This window comes from Sapajus apella, unplaced genomic scaffold (assembly GCF_009761245.1).
Source record: "Sapajus apella isolate SASKATOON/1434 unplaced genomic scaffold, GSC_monkey_1.0 scaffold38, whole genome shotgun sequence".
In the NCBI taxonomy this organism is placed as follows: Eukaryota; Metazoa; Chordata; class Mammalia; order Primates; family Cebidae; genus Sapajus; species Sapajus apella.
Window position 1 is genome coordinate 9087760 of NW_022436978.1, and position 25610 is coordinate 9113369.

Consider the following 25610-nt stretch of genomic DNA (forward strand, 5'->3'; position numbering starts at 1 on the left):
CTAATTTTAGCTTTCTCATCTCTCCAGTTACTTTTTGAAATAGTCCCTGTCTCCTTGTCTTTGGGAATGTGAGACTCCCACCCAGGGAGGCCGTGGTATTTAACTGCTGCGATGCCGCTGATGGCACCTAGGCAGAAGTCCCAAAGGACACCTGTTGTGCCTTCACAGATCTTTTCTTTTTTCTCTAGCACATACTCTGCCTGGCTTTTTACCTGAAACAAGCCCTACTAATGATTCAAAAAGCACACATAATTAAAAGTGGGGCTTTAAACTATGTGAAAGAAGTAAAGGGAAGCTGCCATTCTGTGGTTTCTCTTTTGTTTGTGGATTGGCCATAAGCCTGAGAAGCAGCCCCAAGGGACTAGACTGCAGAAAAGGAATCCAGAAACTTTCAGAGGCCATTCCGAAGATAACTAAACACACCAAAGCAGGTAGGAGGAGGCAGCAATGCCAATTTCTCCCTTCCTCATTCATTTCTACAAGTATCACCCATGTGAAACAATCAGGTACTGATGCCACTAAAACAGATTGGACAAACCTCAACACAGGCACACTGGGAAATTTCTTTTCAGATAATTAGAAACTGAAAAATCTAGATATGCTTCCTGTTTCAAAATGTGTGTTTTTTTCTTTTTTGCCATTAGTCTCTTTCACATATTATAATAAATTGGGTTTAGATACTCTACAAACAAGACTATAAGATTTATTATACTATCATTCTAATTGTTTAAATCTGGAAAGTTTAAAATTAGATATTTACACATTGTATCTAGAGGCTCTTCTTCCAGTTCAAAATATTTTCAGCTATTCCAGCAATATTTAAAATTGAATTTAACTTCTTTCTTTCTTCTGGGATTTAAAGGAGAAATATTTGCTTTGTATCAAGATAAAGGTTTCCATGTAAATCATTCTTTATTTGCAAGCCTACAAATAATTTAAAATGAGGTGAAATGGGCATTTTTAACTATGGACGTTGATTCACATTAGCATAAAAGGCAAACAGGTGATGCAAATATAGCAAAACCCTCAATAACATGAACCTGAGGGAGGCACCTAAAGCAATAGCATGGACCACTCAGTGTCAGCCTTTTAAAATAGGACCATTGGTTGATTGAGTCAACAAACAATATTTCCCTAGAATCTGCTATTGCTGAGCTTTTCCAACTGGGGTATGCATACTGTGGGATTATGACACTGTATACGCTGGTGATACACTGAGGCGTAAACTAAACATGGTGCACATTCACACGAAATATAACTAAGATTCTAATATATTAATCTAACAGACTACTGAGATTATTCTAATCTAATCTATTAAATGCTAGAAGATCTGGTTTCAGTTCTGGTTCTTCTATTCTATGGATGAACCTTGCAAAAATTTCTTCTCTCTGAAGCTCGATGTACTAAATCTCTCTCTCTTTTTAAACTCAGTTTGCCCGTTATTTTGTTATTACAAAGAAATTGTTATTTTAAGCTTGTTTTTATTCTTCCTTGATTCTCTTTAGGCTTAACTTCTATAGAAAATAAAACAGGGTGATCATAATTACCACATCAAATGTTAAGGACTCAGTGTGGGTTTGAGCTAGCTTTTTAATGCTGTGAATTGCGCAACTGAAGTTGTTGGGTTTGTAAGTCTATTGGGCAATTAATTAAATTCTGAGTGAGAAAGCAGTAAGACAGAGGAAAAAGACTACTTGGCTAAAGTTTGTATATAGCATGATTGTGATCACATAGGTCACAGGTATTATGTCTGAATTGATGGATGGCTGCAGTGGCCTTGTGGAAAAGACCCTGTCTTAGGAATCCAGAGATCTGGATTTGAATCCTAATTCCCACCCCATCTTCAGTTTGAGCTGGTCACTTTCTTTCAATGGCCTTGTTCTTCATCTGCAAAATAAGAGTGGATTAGAGGCAAGATTCTTTTCACTTCTGGAATTGAAAGAACCAGCATTTGTGAAGTGTTTATATAGGAACTACAGTGGATACATGCTGTTTAAAGGTTTATGATTGGTGGCTGGGTGCAGTGGCTCACGCCTGTAATCCCAGTACTTTGGGAGACCGAGATGGGAGGGTCACGAGGTCAGCAGTTTGAGACCAGCCTGACCAACATGGTGAAACTCCGTCTCTACTAAAAATACAAAAAATAGCCGTGTGTGGTGCTGCGCTCCTGTAATTCCAGCTACTCAGGAGGCTGAGGCAGGAGAATCGCTTGAACCCGGGAAGTGGAAGTTGCAGTGAGCCGAGATTGCGCCACTGCACTTCAGCCTGGGCGACAGACTGAGACTCTGTCTCAAAAAAAAAAAAAAAAAATTATGATTGGCTGCTTGTTCTCTCCTATCTCTTTTGGCGAACTGGATGATATTTTTGCTTAGCAGATTGTACATTATGTTTTTATAACGTCTTTTTTTCACCCTCATAATATGTCCTCTTTACAATTAAGATGAGTTTATTTATACATCAGTCATATGTGAAATTGATTCGGTGGACATTGTTTTCTTCTCTCTGCCAGCCCTAACCAGCACCTTCTTGCTAAAAAAAAAAAAAAAAAAGAAAAGAAAAAAGAAAGACTAACAAAATAATGACAAGCAATCCAAGTGCTGCGTGTTTTACTGACATTATTGATTTTCTTTAGTCCTCAATCATTAGTGATATGTTATTCAAAAACAATTACATTCAGTCCTTCATTGCCTTCAAACAATTTAAAAACCAATAATTATCTCTTCCAAAGCTTGATTGGCTACTGATTATTTTAGACAGAAGAAGCATTTTTTGCTACCAGATTAAAGTTATTCAAGGCTAACCAACCCAAATGCCCATCGATGATAGACTGGACAGGGAAAATGTGGCACATATACACCATGGAATACCATGCAGACACCAAAAACGTTGAGTTCGTGTCCTTTGTAGAGACATGGATGAACCTGGAAACCATCATTCTCAGCAAACTGACACAAGAGCAGAAAATCAAACACTGCATGTTCTCACTCATAGGCGGGTGTTGAACAATGAGAACACATGGACACAGGGAGGGGAGCACTACACACTGGAGTCTGTTGGGGGGAAATAGGGGAGGGACAGCGCCGGGTGGGGAGCTGGGGAGAGATAGCATGGGGAGAAATGCCAGATATAGGTGAAGGGGAGGAAGACAGCAAATCACACTGCCATGTATGTACCCATGCAACAATCTTTAATGTTCTTCACATGTACCCCAAAACCTAAAATGCAATAAAAAATAACAAATAATAATAATAAAGTTATCCGAGGTTAAGGGTTTCATGGTTAATAAACTAAATTTTTAAATTATGCACAGAATAAAAGAAAGGGAAATATTTAACAGCCATTAACATGTTTATGAACATGAGTTGTAATCAGAAGGGTTTATGACATAATGGTAATTATAAAAACAGAACATGTGGCTATATGCACTGATTATAATGTAAAATTTGTTTGGTCATTGACAAATAGTAGATTGTAATATGCAAAAGGTGGCAATATTTGGATAATGATGATTGAATTATGAGTGGACTTTTGTCCTTTTCCAAATATTTTATCAATATTATATTACAGTTTTTTTCCCCAAAAAGCAGATTTTTTTTTCTATGTTTTATTGGAAAAAAACTATAGTAGGTGTTGTGCTCAAGTATAAACTTAAACAAATCCAGATAAACTTAAAAATGCTCTTCATTCTTTGCTTTATTCATGTCAAACATTGGAAGGACATTTGAAAATACAACTAAGTCTTTTGAAATAATGCTTATGTAGCTTTTACTATGTTGAGGCACTGTGCTTTACATATATTGACTTACTTAAGCCTCATAAAAACCCAGTGAGGCAGGCACTATTGTCATCCCTATTTTAGGGATTAGAAAAGTTAGAAATGTTAAGTAATTTGCCCGGGTCACACAGCTAGGGAGTTGCAGACTGGCTTCAGAGTCTATGAGCTTAACCACTACTTAACACTTAAGGCATACTTTACTATAGTCTTATAAGCTAATCAACCTTCTTTTGTTACTGAAAAACTAGTCCCACTGTATATGCACGGATTTTATTAACCTTCAGAATACCCAATCTCTGCAGGCTTAGTCTCACTCAAGCCCTGGGCCAATGAGATACAGGCTTGAGGAATCACTGGGACTTTCTGCCTATTATCAGGTGGGCTGAAGAAAGAATCCAAGGCTCTTCTGTACCTTACACTGGCTTCCAACCCTAAGGACTTAATTAAGCATCGGTTTGCAGCTTCTTTTTCTAACCCTCGAAATGAATAACTGTTCTGCTTATCAAGGAAGCTCAGTGGTGTGGTAGAAAGATCCTAAGACTTAAAATCAAACACACAACTAACAACTTTTTAGTCTCTGTAACTTGGGTAAGAGCTATTTCTGTGGCCTTGCTTCCTAATTTGTACAATAATTCTCTTTCAAGATTAATGAGACAAATGAGGAAAATATATATTAAGAACCAAATCTAAAATTAGTAGTCAATAATTACAGCTGCTACTGTTGTTATGCTTGTTGTTAGCATTTGACGCTTCGGCTTACTACTTCCTCTGCTTCTTTATGGGGCTGAATTCTTGTCTTAAAATCTTTAAGATTCCTCTTCATCTTGCCTGGTTTTATTTCAATCATTTTTACCTGTTGGAACCATAGAATGCCATGCAGCTGTGGTATGCAGTTCCAAACAATGTAGTTAAGAAACGCTCATTTTAAATTATGCTATAAAAATGGAATGGCAGTGATATCAATTCATTATATTGATTTTTAAAATCCTATTTTCCTCCCATTGTCTGGCTTAGAATGAAGTTTAATTTCTTCAGAACAAAGAACTTGACTATTTTAACAGGGATATTGACGTCGTTGACTGGGTCCAGGGAACATTGCATTGTTCATGTCGGAAGTGTGAAGACAACTTTCTGACCAGTTTTCAAACTTAAGTGTGTACCAAAACACAGATCACTGGGCCCCACCCCTAGTTTCTGATTCAGTGAGCCTGGAGTGAACCTGAGAGTTTGCTTTTATACAAGTTCCCAGAAGGTGCTGATGCTGCTAGTCTAGATCTTTGAGAGTCCCTGGTGTAGACAATGTAGTCTAAGATTCTCTTGTGCTTGGGAATTTAATCTAGAAATAGATGTATATTTTGCTGATAATTCAGAAATACCAGAATAAGGGATCAGGGATAGCATTCTCATGAGGGAATTCTGTAGCTTAAAAGAGTAAATGAGATCACATATAGACAATTACCCCAGCATTACCCGCAACCACACTGGTTAATTAATTAATACAAAGATTGATGCTTGGATGTATCCATTGATCTGTGCCATGCACATTGCTTGTCACTTGGACTAGACATGAAAAACCACACAGTTTTTGACCTCAAGAACATCTCACAAATCAGCTTTTGAAGATATGCATAAACAGAAACCTAGGAAGAACTGACAGCTGGCAATGCATGTGAAATTTAGCTTAAATTTACTTTTACCATCATATTGTCTGTGTGGATTGCTCTGGCTAGGTGTTACAGGCCAGGAACCGATGACTAAAGATAAGGTTTAAACTATCCCCTATTACACAAGATACCTAAATATAATCTTCTGGGAATATAGAGAGGAATTCCAAATCTAGGAAGGAGCTGCCATTTGAACTCACTCTTGCAGAAGGGATAAAACGAAAACATTGGAAAATCATTCTAGGCTGATGAAATATACGCAAAGGTAGAGAGACATTTATATACATGTAGTAACTAGGAAAAGATTAATGGATTGGTTAGTTCATTCATCAAGTGTGAATTTATTGTACTAGACACTGTTTTAGGAGGTGAATGTAGTACTGACACTCTTTCCTCATGAATCCTGCAGGGTTAGGGGCAGGATACAGTAGATAATGGATCATATAAGAAAGGAAGAATGGTTGGAGGCAAATTGTGGAAATCTATTACAAATTATGTAATGTAGGTGATGATTTCATTTACATTTCAAAAACATTGACTATTCTAATCATCTTTAAAAAATCAGATTCTTAGGACTTATAGAATACAATTCTACTTACAAAGCTTTAATTATTCACTAGCTTTTCAAAAACACATCTACTGTGCAAAGCAAGGCACACTTAGAAGTACACTGTCAGGTCCAGAAGAAATGCTGTGACCCAGTATTTCACTCTGATCTTTGCCAACCTCTGCTGCTAACACACTTCTCTTGCTTAATGGAACAATAAGTTTCATTTCTGTTTACTTTTGGCTCTCAACTTTCTAAAATTCTAGCATTGAACCTTATAGACTAGTATTCTAGGAGAAAGGTCCTTTTGAAAAGAACCTTTTGCAAAGTGTCAGGCTTAAAAATTATTTTCTTAAGATATGTAAATTATTAAGTCTTATAACAGAGTAAAAACTATACAAGTATCAATATACATGCATTTCGCAACTGTGTTATATGAATTTTCTCAAACTCCTCTATGCTTAAATATATGAAGACTCACGTCAGAAATATATTTGTTTTCAAACTCACCCATCACTCTTTCAGTGGAATATTTTTGATATTCTGATGACCTTTCTTTAGAGAAGGCAGAGATGCTAAAAGAACAGTTTCTGAATCCAATTTTGGTCTTGAATTTTGTTTGCCTAATTCCTAGCTGAAGACATTGGGCAAGGGCCCTAATCTCCATAATCCTGAATTTCCTTATCTACATAATGGAGGTAATAATAGTAGCTATTTATAGAGTTGTTTTGACTATTAAATGAGATAATATAAGTATATGCCACACTACCTGGCATTTAATAAGCATTCAGTACAATGTAGATGTTATTATTTTAAGTATCTCCAAACTGCCTCATTATAGCTTCTGGTACAAAATCATAGCCATGGGGTTTTGCTGAGTCTGATGGATTCAGGTTTGCTTAATTGTTTAAATGAAACACTACACTTCCAACGTGTGGCTTCAGTTGTAGTTCAGTGTAGTGCTGTAAAGTATGGCAGCTCCACAAAGATTTTGATTTTGAATCAAACTCTTAAAACTGTTCCAGTAAGGGCTGGGAGTGGTGACTCTCCTCTAATCCCAGCACTTTGAAAGGCCAAGGTGGGTGGATCACAAGGTCAGGAGATCAAGACCATCTTGATCAACATGGTGAAACCCCGTCTCTACTAAAAATACAAAAATTAGCTGGGCGTGGCAGTGTATGCCTGTAATCCCAGCTACTTGGGAGGCTGAGGCAGGAGAATCTCTTCCCTGGAGGCAGAGGTTGCAGTGAGCCTAGATTGCGCCACTGCACTGCAGCCTGGTGACAGAGCTAGATAGACCCTGTCTCAAAAACAAACAAAAAACTGTTCCAGGAAGATACATCATACCAAACTGGATCATCATGATCAGTGGTCGAAATCTAGAAAGCACCTTGTATAGGGTAGGTCTCAGCTTGAGTGGTACAAGATTTATCAACAAGATTTTGAAGATGAAGGTCAGTAGATGATTTTCATCTATTAACCATAAGGTGCGGTTAGACAGATGGCAACGACAGCCTTGTCTTTTCTCTAAGCAACCTCTTTTAATCTCTGCTGACCCCATTGAATCATGTCTTAGTAAAGATGGGAGGATGTTGGGGAACAGACTTGCAATCTCCTGTGATACTCAATTCCAGCAGAAATGCTTTTAGAGCAAAAGCAGTATAAAAACAATCTCTCATGCATAAAATTTGAGGTGATTTCTTTTTTCTTTTTCTGTTTTTACGTGCTATTTTTGTCACAGTTATAGAAAGTATATTGTGAAATATAGTAGTTTCTTGTCCCCTCTCCCATTTTTATTCCTACAATCACTTTCAACTCTTGTTGATATTTACCTTTGTATGCTAAACAATATTCTCTTCTTCCTCTTAATTTCTCAGCTCTTTTTATTGATGGAAGGAAATAGCTTTCAATTCTCTCCTTTATCACATTCTTACCACAACATGCATCTTTTCCATCTCACCATCTTTCCGAGGCTGTTACGTTGTTATTTTTGTTAGATCAGTATTTAGTAGTTGCATGATTATGATTATGTAAATACTTTCATGACTAAGACAAATTAAGCTATGATTACTCCTCCTTTTGTCATAAGATTTTGTTTTTTCTATGGTTGATAACTGTCTTGTTTTTATGTGCCCAGCTTTCTACATACTTTGTACTATATTTAAATCCAAGTTCCTGCCAGTTGTCTGAATCGCATCTTAAGGCACTCAGATGCACAGATATTCTATCAATTTCATGTTGAAGTAGTAGTCCTCAGAACCTGAGCACTGAGTGCTATGTGCATTGCTTTGGTCCGGAGATCTCCTTTTCCATCACCTTAGAAAATTTCTGCAGGTATTTGCTTGGATCCCTTGTTCTCCTGTATCCTCTGTATTATTCTTTCTTAGTTCACTCTATTATTTTGGTGGAATACATTCTCCAATAGCTTCCTAAAAAAAAGGGATACAGAGTAAAATTTCTGGGCTTTTCATTTTGGAAAATTTCTGCATTTTTCCTCATATTTGAATAATAATTTGGTTAGGTATAGAATTCTAAGTTTAAAATAATTTTCTTTCAGAATTTAAATTACACCATTACAACATCTTTTTTTCTGCCAGCTTTGTTGTTCCAGTTTGATGTCATTCTATCATTCTGATTTCTTATTTTTTGTACATGCCTGCCTGATATTTTTTCTCTCTGAAAACTTGTAGTGTCTATTCTTTTTTCTCAGTGTTTTGAAAATTGATAGTAAGTTGCCTTCTTACAGTTTTATTTTCACTCATTATTATGCTGTGTATTTACTGTAGAAACTCTTCTTTAATACTAGAATTTTTTCTTTAATCTCTAGAAAATTGAAAATCATTTAGTTTTTTAGATTATTTTCTTAATGATCTCCTACTCTATGCTTTTTTCTTATTGTTGTTTTGTTCTGCTATTCTGGAAATCTTACTTAAATGTTTATATCTTGGATAATTTTTCATAGGTTTCTATTATTCATATGTTTTATTTTCTATTCTCTACCTCTTTTGTCTTTTCTCTGTCTTCTAGATTATAAGCTCAAGTCTATATTTTATTTTTTTTTCTCAGATTTTGTCTTTAATTTCTGGTATCAGATTTTTAATTTTCAAGAGGCTTATTTGTCAGTTTTCTTTGATTATTTCATTTTATATTATGCCATTTTATTTCACAGATGTGACAGTTTCTAATACTTTGTTGAGAATATTTATGATTTATGTTTTTAGAGAAGTTTTAATCTCCCTCCATAATCTTTGTTTCCAGTAAGGTTTTTGTTTTTATTTCTTTCATGTTAGAGATTTTCTGCAGATGTTTTTATATTTGGTTGCCTGTTCATATTTAAAAGTGGGTGTGTGGGGGGGGAAATGTGACTGGAAGCTCTATGTATATGGGTGGGGCTTGTTGTCAATGATCTTAGTTGTAGAGTGATGTTGGTGGGTTTTTCATTGTGGAGCTTCTGAGGTCCATATCTTTAGGTCTTTACCTCTTATGTTTATAAGATTCCTCAAACAGACTCTTCCATTCTTCTGCCTGAATAGCAAAGACCTGGTTTTGAGGGTCCTGTGGGTTTTGGCAATATGTATAAATGCTCACTTAATCTCTCCTAATTTTCAGTGTGGTATTTACTCTGCCCACTATGCACAGAATTTTTGTTCTGTTCACTACAAAGAATAAATATCTATTCTTCTACTGAGATTGCAGAGGGCAGTTGCCTAGATGCTCGATGTTTGGGAGAGGATTTGAGGTTATAACACTGTCCTAAAAAGAAATTTTCCACCATTTTTACATAATTTACCTTTTTCTCCTTCTCCTCACTTCTAGACAAACATGGTACTACCACTGTCTAAACTTTTGAAGATTTTTGCAATCTAAGTTAGGTTGCCTATTGGCTCTCTCCACTGCTGACTTAGGATTCAGCTTTCTCAGATATATCTTCACCAGCTGGTTTTATGGTTCCAAATTTCTGTTGTTGTTGTCTTCTCTCTTGTTCCGTCTTTAAAGATTTATGCAAAACATATAAACACACACATCAATTTCTTGTACTTTTAATTATGTTTCTAGTAGGAATTAAAGTAAAAGCCAGTATTCAATGTTTTATCCTTACTTGGAAGTCTCTTTACATTCCAAAAATACTAAATAATCCCTTGGAAAGATACTCTCAACTCAGAAGTGCTTGATGTAGCATTTTGGGGAGTTCTCAGCAGTACTCTGGCCAGCCCCCTTAGTTTATCCAATATACTGTACGTTGTCAGACATAAGGGTCATTAAGATATCCTTTCCTTGAGAAAGCACCGTGCAAATAGCTTTTAAAAAGTTACTAGCTTAAGAAAATTACCAAGATCATCTCCAGACAGGTTTTTAAATTACCTTTGACATTCTCATTCATCTATTCTTCTACTTATCACACATACATTGGACACAGACAGACCCCAAGTCATGCATATTGCTATGCATTGGCAAAACAGGATAATGAATAACAGACACTTTCTGACCTCATGAACCTTCCAAGCTATCATGGAAGACAGACACCAATGTTCAAGATGCAATATGGTAAATGCCATAATAGAGATATTAACAAGTGCTAAAGGCTATAGTGGGTGGGAGTGATTAAGTCTGTCTTCAAAATTCATGATTGGAAATGTGTCTTAACTCTCACTATTCAAGCAATAATTTTCCAGAACAATGCTCTTGCCAATTTGTAACTGGCAAACTTAATAATTTCCCAGCACCATAATGGAGTCTTAACTTGGTCAGAAGAGAATTTGGAAGTCATTTTCAGCTTCCTCATTTTATCTGTAAAAACTGAAGCTCAGAGAAAAGCTGGCTCAATCCTGGTGAAGTCAAGACTGAAACTTAGGTTTCTTGAGTCTCACAGTAATATATTTTCCCCTAAATTATATTGAGCCCCCACCCAAAAGCCCAATTATTTTTTGGTATGACTGAAATTTTAATCAGCGGCTCTGAGTCTCATAGATCTGGAAGTACTGATTTTAAAAACCTCTAAGAAGTTCTTTAAAGCAGTAACTTAAATGAAGGAACTGTACTTTGGATATAGACACAAGACTCCAAGCCTTTCATGTAATGCCATAAAGAGAGAATGGCTCGGAGTTCTCACTGATTCTTTTGAAAGCAGGTTTACCATTCTTAAACTAGAAGAACAGCGCTCTTTTTATTTGTACAGGTTAGTATTGATTGATTTTAAAATCAGCCAGCAAATTCAGGGTACAGTTGCCCAGATGAAGCTTTGGTATGTCATTTTGTAATATATTTTTGAGACATTTCTGTGTTTACATTGTCTTGAAAACACACAACAGATGTATAAACATATAATATAAACATTTTGGAGAGGCAGACCATGTTGTCTTCAGTGAACACTTAAGAATGTAATGTATTTTGTTAAATATACAGTTTCATGACTTAACTAATGATTAGCAAATGCTATATTACGGGGAAGCCAAGAACTATAAAAATATATTGTCCAATTGTCAGTTCTTTATCAGTAATATAATACTAGCAATAATTATATCACTCATTAAATGCAAAATACAATTTGAAAGTTATAATATTTTCCCAAAGTATATTAACTTTTTATTTCCACAGATGCTTAGATTGTAATTTTCTCAATACAGTTTTTCCTGATGCTCTTCTTCTAAGAAGTCCTTCTTTCCCTGGTCCTTCAAATCTCTCCTGTGGTGTTGATGTCTTTCTATGCTACACTATAGTTCCTTGGGTCATAGTTTGTTTTCTAGGTTGTGAATTTCATGAAGACAAGAGCTATGTCTTCTTTGTAATTTCAGTGGCTTGCCACATGTTAAGTATACAATAGAAGGTAAACTGAGTGAATACTATAAAGTTCTCAATATATTAACATCTTTGTTTATTTAATTTTTATAGCACTTTTCATTATATCCAAGGCAAAAAGTAGCTAAAGTCTCAGGGATGATATACATGTAGCACATAATGCTTCAAGTTTTTCTTCTTTCACTTTTGAAATATCTCTCATTTCTCACCCCAGGCTGTTAGAGCCTTCTGAATAATGGATCCTATTCTTTATGACTTAACTTCCTGTTGTCCATGGGAGAGAATTATTAATCTTCATCCCTGGGAAATCTGACTAGGCACAAAAACTTTCTCCTCCACCTTGGTGGAAGCAATTCCTGGGCTATTTCTAAAAATGAGAAACTAAACATTCTCTATTGTTCTCATTCTTGAACAATGAGAAACAGTATGATTCTTCATTACTGTTTATGCATCTGTGTTGTGACTGGTCTTCTGGTTCTCTTTCTTCTTCACAGACTGGATGTGCTGTTCTCTGTCAGCTCCCATAAAGCCAGCTCTGAACACCACCTTGTATTCTAAGTACAGCCTTGTCTTTAGTTACACCCCTGGCATTAGTGACTGAGATTGTACTTCTCAGGACCTTTTGTGAGTCCCAACAAAGAGTCTTCTGCATCAGTTCCAAGGGTGGCATTTCTGGAGCTACAACTATTATAACCTCTGTTGTTTAGGATAACCTCAGGCTTTCTGATGTCTGAGATTAGAGGTGTTTCAGTTTCCTCAATTCAAAAGTGGAAACTGAAATAAATGGGTAATGAAGGCCTTTCTTGTCCTTGATGTGTGAATCCCTTTTCTGGACATGCATATCAGTGACTGTCTTGTCTTTTCCCTCAACAATTCATCTGTTATTTTTGCATGGGTTATTCATCTGGTTAGTGTTAACATTCTTTTGAAATGATCTTCTATATTAATAAACACTTCTCAAATTAACTGGTGAAGTCCCTTTAGAATCTTGGCTTAATAGGATGCAAATAAGGGTTACAGTGAACAATTCTTTTTCTTTGATTCCATCTCTATAACAAAAATCGCTGTGGATTTACATAAAGAGAACAAGATGTGTTGTAAAAAATCAGGGTTCAAGTTTAGCTCTGTGACCTTGGACATTTCATTTTATCTTTCTAGGCCTAGTGAGTTGTAAGTGGAGGTAAATATCTTGCATCTGGGGTTCTTGAGGCAGGGATTCAAGGAGATAAAGTATTTGGGAAATGCTTTGTAAACGATATTGTACTATATGACAAGCAGGTTGTTATTAATAGAGGCCTGACTATTCCCAATTGTTTCTGCTTGGTCAGTTAGTTCTATACGAATAAATTGGAGAGGACAGGGAGGAAGGAAATGGCACTGGGCTGGGAGTCGGGTGATCTGGAATCCATCCGGGTGCTGTTCGGCAGTCAGTCGGTGACTTGATGTGACCTTGGCAAAGTCGCTTCACCTCATGTGCTTCTGTTACGTCATTGGTAATATGAGGTGGGTGAAAGAAAAGATGATCCAGAGACTTTCTTCCAGTTTATAAAGACATGTGACTTTTAGCCTTTAAATCATGAGAATATTATTTATTTAAGGATATCATTGAGCTTAGATTATTAAATCAGAAGTCTCACCAATTGTGGGTCCAAATAATATACATATGTTGAATATATAATTTTAAGGGATTATTTTGAAGAAAGTGCCAAAACTTCACCTTTTAACCACTGAAAAGGAACTAATTAAATCTCCTCTTCACTACATTTTTCTATTGCATTTAGGAGGAATGTGGGTATTTAAAGGGAGGCTAAGGATTAACAGATGAAATTCTGTATGAGAAAGCAATTATGTCTATAGCACCTAAAGCACGTTTTATTGTGACACATTCTCTAATAAATTTAAATTTGTTTGTTTTCCTTCATTTAACCAAAAAATGAATAATTGTTAAGAATCAGGCACCATGCTAATCACTGTAGAAGCAAAATTAAGAGAATTCCTATTATAAGACATGGTTGATATAGTGTAGAAAATAGCATGGCCTAAAATGTGACATCATTTTAGGGATACCTCATGTAATTGTACTTTGCAGATGTCACATTTTGGTAATTCTTGCAATGTTTTTTTTTTTGAGATCAAATCTCACTCTGTTGCCAGGCTGGAGTGCAGTGACGTTATCTCATCCCACTTCAACCCCTGCCTCCCAGGTTCAGTGATTCTCCTGCCTTAGCCTCCCGAGTAGCTGGGACTACAGGCACATGACACCACACCCAGCTAATTTTTGTATTTTTAGTAGAGATGAGGTTTCAGCACATTGGCAGTGGTCTCGATCTCTTGACCTCATGATCCACCTGCCATGGCCTCCCAAAGTGCTGGGATTACAGGCATAAGCCACTGTGCCTGGCCTCTTGCAATCTTTTAAGTCATTCTATTATTATAACTTTCATGGTGATCTGTAATATTTGATGGTATTATTACAATTGTTTTGGGAGTGCCACAAGCCATGCCCACATAAGACAATAACTTAATCAATAAATGTTGTATATGTTCTGACTGCTGAAGGAAAAGAAACAAATTTAAAGTTACCAGACAATATATCATACCAAAATCTGTTTTCAGTGTTGTAGACAAAATTGACTTCTCAAACAGAATTTCACCTGTTAATTCCTGCGTGTTTTGACTGACTGGCTGTTCCCCAATATTTCTCCCTATTCTCAGGCCTATTACCTGAGGCACAAAGATACTGAAATTAAGCCAATTAGCCACCCAACAATGGCCTCTTAAATGTTCAAGTGAAAGGAAGAGTCACATGTCTCTCACTTAAAATCAAAAATTAGTAATAATTAAGCTTAGTGAGGAAGGCATATTGAGGGTTGAAATACACTGAAAGCTGGGCCACTTGCCCTAAACTGTTAGCCAAGTGGTATATATAAAGGAAAAGTTATTGAAGGAAATTAAAAGTGCTATTCCAGTGAACACAGGAATGATAAGGAAACAAAACAACCTTATTGCTGATGAGAAAATTGTAGTGATCTGGATAGAAGATCAAATCAGTCACAGCATTTCCTTAAGCCAAAGCCTAATACAGAGCAAGGCTCTCTCTTCAATCCTATGAAGGCTGAGAGAGATGAGGAAGCTGCACAGTAAATGTTAGAAAATAGCAGAGAGTAGTTCATGAGGTTTAAGGAAGGAAGCCATCTCTGTAACATAATGTACAAGGAAAAACTGCAAGTGCTAATGTAGAAGCTGCAGCAAGTTATCCAAAAATATCTAGCTAAGATAATTGACAAAGGCAGCTATATTAAACAACAGATTTTCAATGGAGATTAAATAGTCTTCCATTGAAGAAAGTACCAACTTCAACTTTCATAGTGAGAAAGAAGTCAATGTCTGGCTTCAAAGCTTCAAAGGACAGGCTCACTTCTCTTTGGTAGGGGCTAATGCACCTGGTGACTTCAAATGGAAGCCAATGCTCATTCACCATTCTGAAAATACTAGGGCCCTTAAGAATTATGTTAAATATACTCTGCCTGTGTTCTATAAATGGAGCAACAAATCCTTGATGAAAGCCCATTTGTTTATAGCATAGCTTACCGAATATTTTAAGCCCACTGTTGAGACCTACTGCCCAGAAAAAGAAAGATTTCTTTTAAAATATTGCTGCAGATTTGCAATACACCTGGTCATCCAAGAGTTCTCCTGGAGAAATACAAGGAGATTAATGCTGTTTTCATGCCTGCTAACACAACAGCCATTCTTCAGCCACGTATCAAACAGTTATGATCCATGAATGATCAACAGCCATTCTATAGCTATGGATCAAAGAGTATTTTTGACTTTCAAGATGTATTATTTAAGAATATATTTCATAAGGCCTAGTTGCTGTAGATAGTGATTTCTCTGATGCATCTGGGCAAAGTAAATTGAACATTTTCTGGAAAGGCTTCATAATTTGAAATGATATTAAGAACATTTACGGTTCATAAGAGTAGGCCAATATATCTATATTAACAGTAGTTTGGAAGAAGTTGATTACAATCCTCATGAATAACTTTGAAGGTTTCAAGACTTTGGCTTATGTCTATAATACCAGTGGTTTGGGAGGCAGAGACAAGAGGATTGCTTCAGTCCAGGAGTTTAAGACCAGCCTGGGCAACACAGTGAGATCCTGTCCCTACAAAATTGTTTTTAAAACTTAGCTGGGCATGGTCATGCACTCCTGTAGGAGGAACTGTCAAACTATTACAAAATCATCAGATCTTCTGAGAACTCTCTCACTCTAACAATAACAGCATGGGGGGAAAATTGCCCCCATGATCCAATCATATTCCACTAGGTTTCTCCCTTGACATGTGGGGATTATGGGGATTAAAATTACAGATGAGATTTAGGTGGGACAGAGAACCAAACCATTTCACAAGGTTTGAGAGGATTTATTCCAGTTTTGAAAGAAGTTCTACTATGGGTAAAATGCTAACAGTATCACATTCTATAAAAAAACTTTTGTGAAAGGGAGAGTCAATCAATATGACAAACTTGAGTGTTGTCTTATTTTAAGGAATTGTCACAGCCATCCTAATCTTCAGCAACTACCATCATGTCAACCAGCAGCCATGAACATCAAGTCCAGATTCTTCACCAGCAAAAAGATTACAAATTGCTGAAGGCTCAGATGATGGTTAGCAATTTTTTAGCAATGATATATTTTCAAATTAGGATATGTACATTATTTTTTTAGACATAATGCTCTTACACACTTAATAGACTGTAGTATTCATGTAAATATAACTTTTTTATGCACTGGGAGCCAAAAAAACTTGTGTCACTTGCTTTATTGCAATATTCACTTTATTGTGGTGGTTTAGAACCCAACCCACTATATCTGTAAGGTATACTTGCATAAGGAAGATAAAACAAAAATCCAGAATTATAGAATAAGAGATTAATTTTTCTGAAAAGATAGAGGGAATATAAAAAACAGCATATTTAAAATGCTTTATAGATTATAAGTGTTTCTTATGTTTTATTTAAATATTACACAGACTTTGTCAGGTATAGAACAAAATACCATCTTTTGGAAATCAGTTTAAAAGCTCTTGCAACTCAAAGCCTGGGCAATGTGGAGAAAATACTAATAATGTATATTGTTATTTAAATAATTATCAATAATTAAGCTATATGTAATCAATTTTTTCAAATTTTGAAATTTTGCCTAAATTTTTGCCTAAAATGACTTAGTTTTTCTTTTTTTCTTTTCTTTTTTTTTTGACAGAGTCTTGCTCTGTTGCCCAGGCTAGAGCGCAGTGGCATGATCTTGGCTCACTGCAACCTCCTCCTCCAGGATTCAAGTTATCCTGCCATCTCAGCCTCCTGAGTAGCTAGGACCACAGGTGCATGCCACCATACTTGGCTAATTTTTGTATTTTTTTTTTTAAAGCTGGGGTTTCGCCATGTTGCCCAGGCTGGTCTTAAACTCCTGAACTCAAGCAATCTATCTGCCTCATTCTCCCAAAGTGCTGGGATTACAGGTGTGATCCACTGTGACTGGCCTTGGACTGGCCTTTGGCCTTTTTACATGTAGGCATGAATATTACCCTATTAGTCATTCTCTTTTTAAATAAGAAGGCTATCAGAAAGTTTTCAACTTACATAATGTAGGTATTTAATTCTGTGTATATTTTCAAGGTGAATTTCTCTAATACTTACAACACATTGGTTTGTGATCACAAAACTAGGAGAAATCTTAATTCCATTACCTAACTTCAGCATTATTCACAATAGACAAGATATGGAAACAACCTAAGGGCCCATAGAAAGATAACTGGATAAAGGAACTGTGGTACACGTACAATAAAGTACTATTCAGCCTTTAATAAAGGAGAGTCTGCCATTTGTGACAACATGGATGGACTTGAGGTCATCCCGTTAAGTGAAATAAGCCAGACACAGAAAGGAAAATATTGCATGATCTCACTTATATGTGAAATATTTTTTAAAATGTCGAATATATAGAAACACAGAGTAGAATGGTGGTTATCAGGTTACCAAAGTTGGGGTGGGAGATGCTAAGGGAGGGAGGGTAAAAAGTTTCAGTTATATAGGATGAAGCAGTCTGAAATCTAATGTACAGAATGAGGACAATTGTTAATAATATTGTATTGTTATTGCATTGTATATAAATACTGGAAATTTACTAAGAGTAGATTTTAGGTGCTCTTACAAAACAAGTGCTAACTATCTGAGATGATGGAAATGGTAATTGGCATGACTGTAGTAATCATTTTACTCTTTATATAGCAAAACATCATATTGAATACTTTAAATATATAATTTTAAAAATCATCTAACTTTACAGATAATGAATATTATATGCCCTTTTTCATAAAATAAAGTTATTTTTATAAAAGACATGTCTTGCTCAATCACAAAATCAGGACTATAATTATGGTCTCTGAGACCAGTTTTCTTGCCACTATACCACAGCCAGAGTAAAGATTGCAACAAGTAGAACTTCATTTGATATGGGAGGTGCCTAACATTCTCTTGGTTGCTGTTTTTCTGTCAGCACAATATTTTTACATGAATTATTTAAAAAATAATTAATGTTGTGTTTAAAATTACTACTGCTTGCTTGTTGATAAAAAGAGTCAAACTCTGTAAAATATTTGATGAGATTTATTCTAAGCCAAATAGGAGGACCATAACCCATGACATAGCCCCAGGAGATACCAAAAACATGTGCCCAGAGTGGTCGGGCTACCACTTGGTTTTATACGTTTTAGGGAGACATGTCATCTGTCAATAAATGTAAGATGTATATTGGTTCCATCTGGAAAGAAAGGCAGGCCAACTCAAAGGTACAGGGCTCCCAGGTCACAGGTGGATTCAAAGCTTTTCTGATTGACAATTGGTTGAAACACTTATTATCTAAAGATCTGGAATCAATAGAAAGGAATGTCTGGGTTAAGATAAAGAGTTGTGCACACAAGGTTTTATCATGCAAATGAAAGCTTCAGGTACCAGGCTTCTGAGTTTTTAATCAGACCTAAAAAGGTGCCAGACTCCTCTTAGTTAATTATCTCCCAGATCAGGGAAAAGATCTGGAAAGGGAGGAGGATTCTCTACATAATGTAGATTTTCTTACAAGGGACAGCTTTACAGGGCCATTTCAAAGTATGTCAAATAAATATATTGTGGAGCAAAATACTTCAGTTTCTTTCAGGGCCCACTACCAGTCGTGCTGGAATCTTATTGCTACAAAAAGCCAGTTTTGCCAGTTTTAAGATCTCTGAATGTTAATGCTGGTCAGTGGTGCCTGAATTCCAAAGGAGGAATGTATAATGAGGCATGTCCAACCTCCCTCTTTCCATCATGGCCTAAACAAGAGTTTCAGGTTTATTTGGAATGCTTTTAGCCAAGAGGGGTTCCATAAGTTGTTGGGGGCCTTAGAATTCTATTTTTGGTTTTCATATTGTACAACACTAACATTTCAAGGATGTTTGACTCTTTTGTGGCCTCAAATGCCACATGTTAAGTAGCCAAACATAAAACAAGAAGATATGGTGGTCAGAGTTATTGCTCCCAACTTTGCCTAATTTTCAGTGACAAATCTTTAAAAATGAAATGTATATTTTTATTAAGATGTGACAGGACTTTACTTGGATTTGTTTTATTGCTAAGTAAAATTCTAATTTTACTTTATTTGAACACATTGAATATAGTGAATCTTAAAATTCAATAACTGGCTACAATTTAATTTTTTTTAAAAGCATAATTTTCTGGTTTCATGAATGTGATCTTTGTTTATATTTTATATTATTTGGATATTGTTAAAGCATTGTGTCCATTTCTGGACTGCAGTTTAGAAGAAGCTTATAAAAATAGAGAGAGTGTGTATATAAAATGAGCACTTTAATGACAGGTTAAGAGAATTGACATTGCTTAACCTGAAAAAGAAATCTCAGGAAATGTGCTAATTATCACCCTCAGGCAACTGAAGTGATTTTATGGGAAATTTTTCTTTCCACTTAGAAAGGAGAGATTTGGGTCTTGTGTTAGAGATGGTGGAGCATATCAGGAATTCAGCAAGTGAGACTGCAGTCTTTATCTGTAAATATCTCTTAAGAATACATTTAAGATGTACAATGAAATTATTACAATGAAAAGATTGAAATAACTTACTCAAGCATGTGGCATTGTCTCACCATGCCTTCATCCTAAAGATGATCAGCTAGAAGCCCAGAGAGAGAGAAAGTGCTAGAGAGAGAACTTACATCAAGATGTTGCATCAAGCCTTACAACTGGGCTTTTGCATGTCTCTGCAGTACTTCTGAATACTTACTGAGTGACATAATATTTCATTAGAGTTGACTGCACAAAATTAATTGGAATGGGAGGTCAAGCTCAGGATAAATTGAGAAATGCACCTCTTTCCAAGTGTTGCAGGTTGTGGCTTATTTTGTTAGAGTGGTGATTTTCTACCAGTGTGGCTAAAGAGGAAAAGATGTGTATTTTGATTGACTTGCAATTAGATATTATGGAATATTTGTTATGTGCCCTAGATAATTGTGCTTTTCTTTTATAAACTAGAAATAAGTTTGTAGGAGTGGATATATTGTATCCCAACATGACTGAATAGTTTGTACTCAGAATTTTTCACACGTAGCAGTGGTGCTAATGTTTCACCAGGTATAGCTTTTTGAGAGCCATGATTACCACTGACTCATTCCTTTTCTATGACTTGAAATTGTGTAGGAAAGTGAAGGGTGGAAATGTTTAAAGAGATTTCCGTGTTGCAGAAAACACTAAGGTATAGCAAAATGAAAGAGTTGTAAATGGCATGGATGCTGTTTTCCCCAAGCCCTCATCTGAGAGATGTAAAACTTAAAGCCAGGAAAAAGACATGGCTGGTATTTGGAAACAGGTGAGAACTAGAAACAAGGAATCAGAAGGAAAAACAAAATTGAAAGCTGCAAATGCGTTTTAAGGATTGACAGGGAAACGCTGATGGCAGGTTTTTAGTGACTAAGACAGTTATCATACGTATCTTCAGACAGAAAGAGGAAAGACAATTCTCTCATGACACATAACTCTCTTTAAAGCATTAACATAAAGCACTTTTCTAAATGGAACAAAGGGACTAATATTGAAAAAGGAAGTGAACAATGTGACGAGCACTCTGAAAGGCTGACATGTATTGACAACTAAGGTCTTCTCACTGATATTTTGTGGTTTCTCTTTGAAAAATGGAGGTGATCGTCACCTTCTGGGTGAAGATATGTGGCTATTTGAATATCATTGGCAAGTATCTAGCTGTTTCACATCTCCAGAGAACCAAAAGTAAATTATAAAGCTGACAGAAATATTAAAATTCATCATTTTTGCTCAATGTAGGAATTTAATATTTAACTATTCATTAAATTTTTGCATTTTGTCTTCTTCCTACTGTCAGTAAGTAAGGTTTAATGGAATGAAAGTCTATATTTAAACCCTTTTATGGCTTCTATGCCCTCAGGATAATGTCTGACACATATTAACACTCAGTAAATATTTTTAATATTGTTGTGTATAAGGCCACCGCTATTCTTATTTTTAGTATTATATGATATTGGTGTTTAGAAGGGACTTAGCTAGGTAAGGGGCCTGTATAAACTTATACAGCTACATAAACAGAACTTGGTTATACTGGCTTTGTTTATCTCCCAATCCAGAACAATACATTTTTGAGTAAACAACTTTGTTAGAGGAGGTCGTATATAGTTTTGATGAGCATCCACATTATCTGAGATTTGATACTTTAATAACCCTCTTATTAATTGCTTAGTTAATTCATTAAAATATGGATTTGTTTATTCGCCAATGTTTCTTGAGACCTATTATGTGCTGCACTGGTTTACATAGAGCAGTGAACAAAACCAATAGAGTTCTCTGAGTTTATGAAGTTTACCTTCTGTGATGGAGGAGAGACTATGAAATAAATAAAACATTTTATGTCCGATGTTGGAAAGTATCATTTAAAAAAAAAAAAAGACCAGGCAGGGGGACAGGGGATTCTAGGAGACATTAGGGGATTAATTTAGAATTTTAATTAGGTAGGTCATGAAAGACCTCACTGAAGAGGCAACATTTGGACAAGCACTTGAATTAGGCAAGGGAGCAAGCAATGGCCTGTTTGGGAGAGCAGCATTTCAGATGGAGGAAACAGCAAATGCAAGTCCTGTAAGGAGTCGTGTGCTTGGCATATTTGCAGAGCATCAAGGAAGCTGGTGAAGTCGGTGAAAGTGAGAATGTTGGAGATGAGCTTTGGTGAGGCCACAGTACATCTCCATCTTCATGCCCTCATGTCTTCTGACTAGTGGCTTCTGTCACAGTCAGATCTCAGATATGCAAGGCAACACTCCTGGGACTAGGCAGTCCACCTTCTCCCTATTATAGTGTGCTTTCTGCCACAACAAGCTCCTTTAGGCAAGTAACATCTGAGCCTTCCTCCAGAATACTGAACTGGGGCTGGGAGTTAACCTTCAGTGAATGTCCTTATATACCAGAAATTTGGGACAGTATCAATAATCCCCCCTTAGAGAACGTGCATATCTCTTCTGATGCAAGAACCTCAGATTGCTGATGCGAGAGACAGAAATGCAAAGTAGTTTGCAAGAGGTGAAATTATTTCTATTCTGTTTCCAAAAGCAGTGCAAGTATAATGTATACCTTCAAAGAGTTGTTGTAGATTCAGACCATGTTTCCTTTAAGGGAGCTGTGTGTTTTTCTACAAGGTTCCTCAGAGCCCCTCTAGTAAGCTTTGGGGAATCATTGCATTGCTAAATCACTACATTAGCCTGCTGCCTTCTGGAAAATGCTGATCCCATTGCTTCTGTCAGCAGGAGAAGTTAGCCCTTGGGCTGGAACCAACCATACTGAGAACTAACTGAGAGGTGGGGGAGGGTTGGGAAGCCCTTCAAAAGAAGTTCAGATCTTCAGTGTAGGGGCAAACAATCCTAGGAACTGCTGTACTAAATAGAAAGCACCTGTTTTTATCATTGCTATTCATAAAGTAGCTTTTAAAAAATGCATTACAGTTTATAAAGCTTCTCCCTATCCCTTACCTCATTTAGTATCTTCTTCAATACAGTGTGGCCTTATTATATAAAATGATACAAACCAGCACATTTGCATCACCTGAAGCTTGTTAGAAATGTCCCATGTAGGCTTACTGAGCAAGCATTCACGTTTAACAAGACCACTAGCCCCTTAAAGTTTGAGAACATGGCTATAAAGGCTACAGAACAATAATTTCTTCTGATTACAGTAAGGAAATAGAGAATCAGCATGATTGGGTGCCTGAGCCAAGGTCACCCATTTAGTAAGCAGTGAAGTCGGGCCTCATACCCAAGCTTTGTGCCTCCTGGTCCAGCAGTCTCTTTGCTGCAGGCACTTCCCGCTCCACAATCCCTTCATAGCATGCCTGCAATGTACTAGCTTTTGAAAGAAAAACAACCCTTTTTCTCTGAACCCAGACTATCACCTGCTCTTATTTTCTCCACCAGCTGTTCTGGGCTCCTCCCTCATCTGCTTGCTGATTCTAGAAATGCAAACACCCTGAAAAGCTCTGCAGCATTGCCCACATGGTGCCCTCAATGAGTGAATCTGATAAGAATTGCTAGCATCAGTCACTTGCTCAGAGCTTCTCTGCAAAAGCCTTCTGGCCTCACTTAGAGGAAAGGGTACAAATTCAGAACAAGACAACTGAGATAACCCAGCTGGAACATACTGGAGGGTACAAATGGATTTTTCCACTCTTGCTTACTGTTAGGAGATAATGACAAACAACAAAGCTGAGCATAGCATCACAGAAAAACACATGTGCAGAGAGCTTCACAGCCCACCATTCAACAGAATCTTGCTCTGTCACCCACGTTAGTGTGCAGTAGCGAGATCTCAGCTCAATACAACCTCTGTCTCCTGGTTTCAAGTGATTCTCCTGCCTCAGCCTCCCAAGTAGCTGGGATCACAGGTGTGCACCACCATGCCCGACTAATTTTTGTATTTTTAGTAGAGATGGGGTTTCACCATGTTGGCCAGGCTGGTCTCGAACTCCTGATCTTAAGTGATCCACCCTCTGCAGCCTCCCAAAGTGCTGGGATTACAGGCATTAGCCACTGGCACCCAACCTTTAAGGATATAAAACTATGTCTAGATGTCTCTTAGATGACACTGAGAAAGTGAGTACCTCTTTCTCGCCAACTAATTGACCCAACAAGTAGGCAAAACTTAGTCTGCTGGGTAAACGACCTCTCAGCTATAGAAATTGTACTTTTGGTGAGGGAAAATTCTAATAGAATTTTAAATATTTGATTCATAGTTTCTGAACTAGAATTCCTCAAGTAAAAAACATTCACTAAACTCAGGTTGAGTTCTCACATTTTATTAGCCAGTTTGTTAACTGAAAAAAGTGACATAAGACATTTCCTGTGAACCTACTATGTGCATGAAGGTCATCATAGTAGGTGATAGGGAAGGTTCTGGCATGAGTGCTATATTTCCTAAGAGCCTGCAGTTTAATAGAATTCACATATGTGTGCATGTCAAATGATAATGGAAAACAAAGGGACATTTCTCCCTTAACCTCAAAGGATGAAGTTGCAATCTAGGAGTTGGCGTTTGAATTATGTATAAACAGAAGGTAAGTTTGGGACAGTCAGAGTCTGCAGAGTAGAGAAAGTCATGGGCGAGGTGGGAGAAACAATGTGAATAAGACACATTGAAAAACGCTAGGTTTGTATTTGGAATAGCAAATAATGTGTTGAATATGACTTGTAATATATCAACTCAGAGACAAAAGAAATATGCTTTTCTTTTTTTCTTATTATATATTTAAGGTTACATGATGTTTTGATATACATAGATACAGTGAAGTGTTTACTACAGTCAAGCCAATGAACACACCTATCATCTCACATAGTTATCTTTTTGTTGTTGTTAAGAACACTTAAAATCTCCTCCCCTAGCAAATTTTTAGCATGTATACAAATATTACTCACAATAGTCCTTATGCTGTACACTAGATCTTTATCCTATACAACTGCAACTTTTTACCCTTTGATCTTCACCTCCCCATTCCTCCCCACTCTCCGACTTTGGTAACCAGCATTCTTCTCTCTGTTTCTATGTATTTGACTGTTTTTTAGACTCCATGTATAAGAGAGATGCAGTATATGACTCTCTGTGCCTGGCTTATTTCACTTAGCATAATGTTTTCCAAGTTCATCTATGTTGTTGCAAATAACTGGATCTCCTTTTTTGAAGGCTGCATAGTATTTTATTGTGTGTGTGTATGTGTGTGTGTTTATTGTGTGTGTGTGTTATTGAGCTGTGAGTTCCTTATCTATTTTGGATATTAACCACTTATCAGATATATGGGTCATATATACACAATAAAACCTAGAAGGTGGTATTTGAAATGAGCACCTTTTCACATACCTGTTTTATATTTTTATATCCTCCTTGGAAAAATGTCTATTCACGTCCCTTGCCTATTTTAAAACTGAGTTATTTGATTTTTGTTGTTCAGTTGTGAGTTCCTCATATATTTTGGATATTAACCCCTTATCATATTATATATGCTTGTATAGATCAGGAGTTCAAGACCAGCCTGGCCAACATGGTGAAACCCCATCTCTACTAAAAATACAAAAATTAGTCGGGCATGGTGGTGCACACCTGTGATACATATATATCACAATTTCTTTTCCATTCATCTGTTGCTGAACATGTAGATTGTTTCCATTATCTTGGCTATTGTGAATAATGCTGAAGTGAACATGGGAATGTAGGT

At 36.5% G+C, this 25610-nt stretch overlaps 1 protein-coding gene and 1 long non-coding RNA gene across 2 annotated transcripts in view; both read left to right on the top strand.

Annotated features, from left to right (window-relative positions):
- The window catches only part of FGF12 (fibroblast growth factor 12), a 581066-nt gene that overhangs the window by 7608 nt on the left and 547848 nt on the right, over positions 1-25610 (top strand). The gene's annotated exons all lie outside the window — the stretch shown is intronic.
- On the top strand, positions 8575-23742 carry LOC116565004. Its single transcript, XR_004275200.1, has 3 exons — positions 8575-8587; positions 20369-20374; positions 22249-23742. It is a non-coding gene; the product is annotated as an uncharacterized LOC116565004 (long non-coding RNA).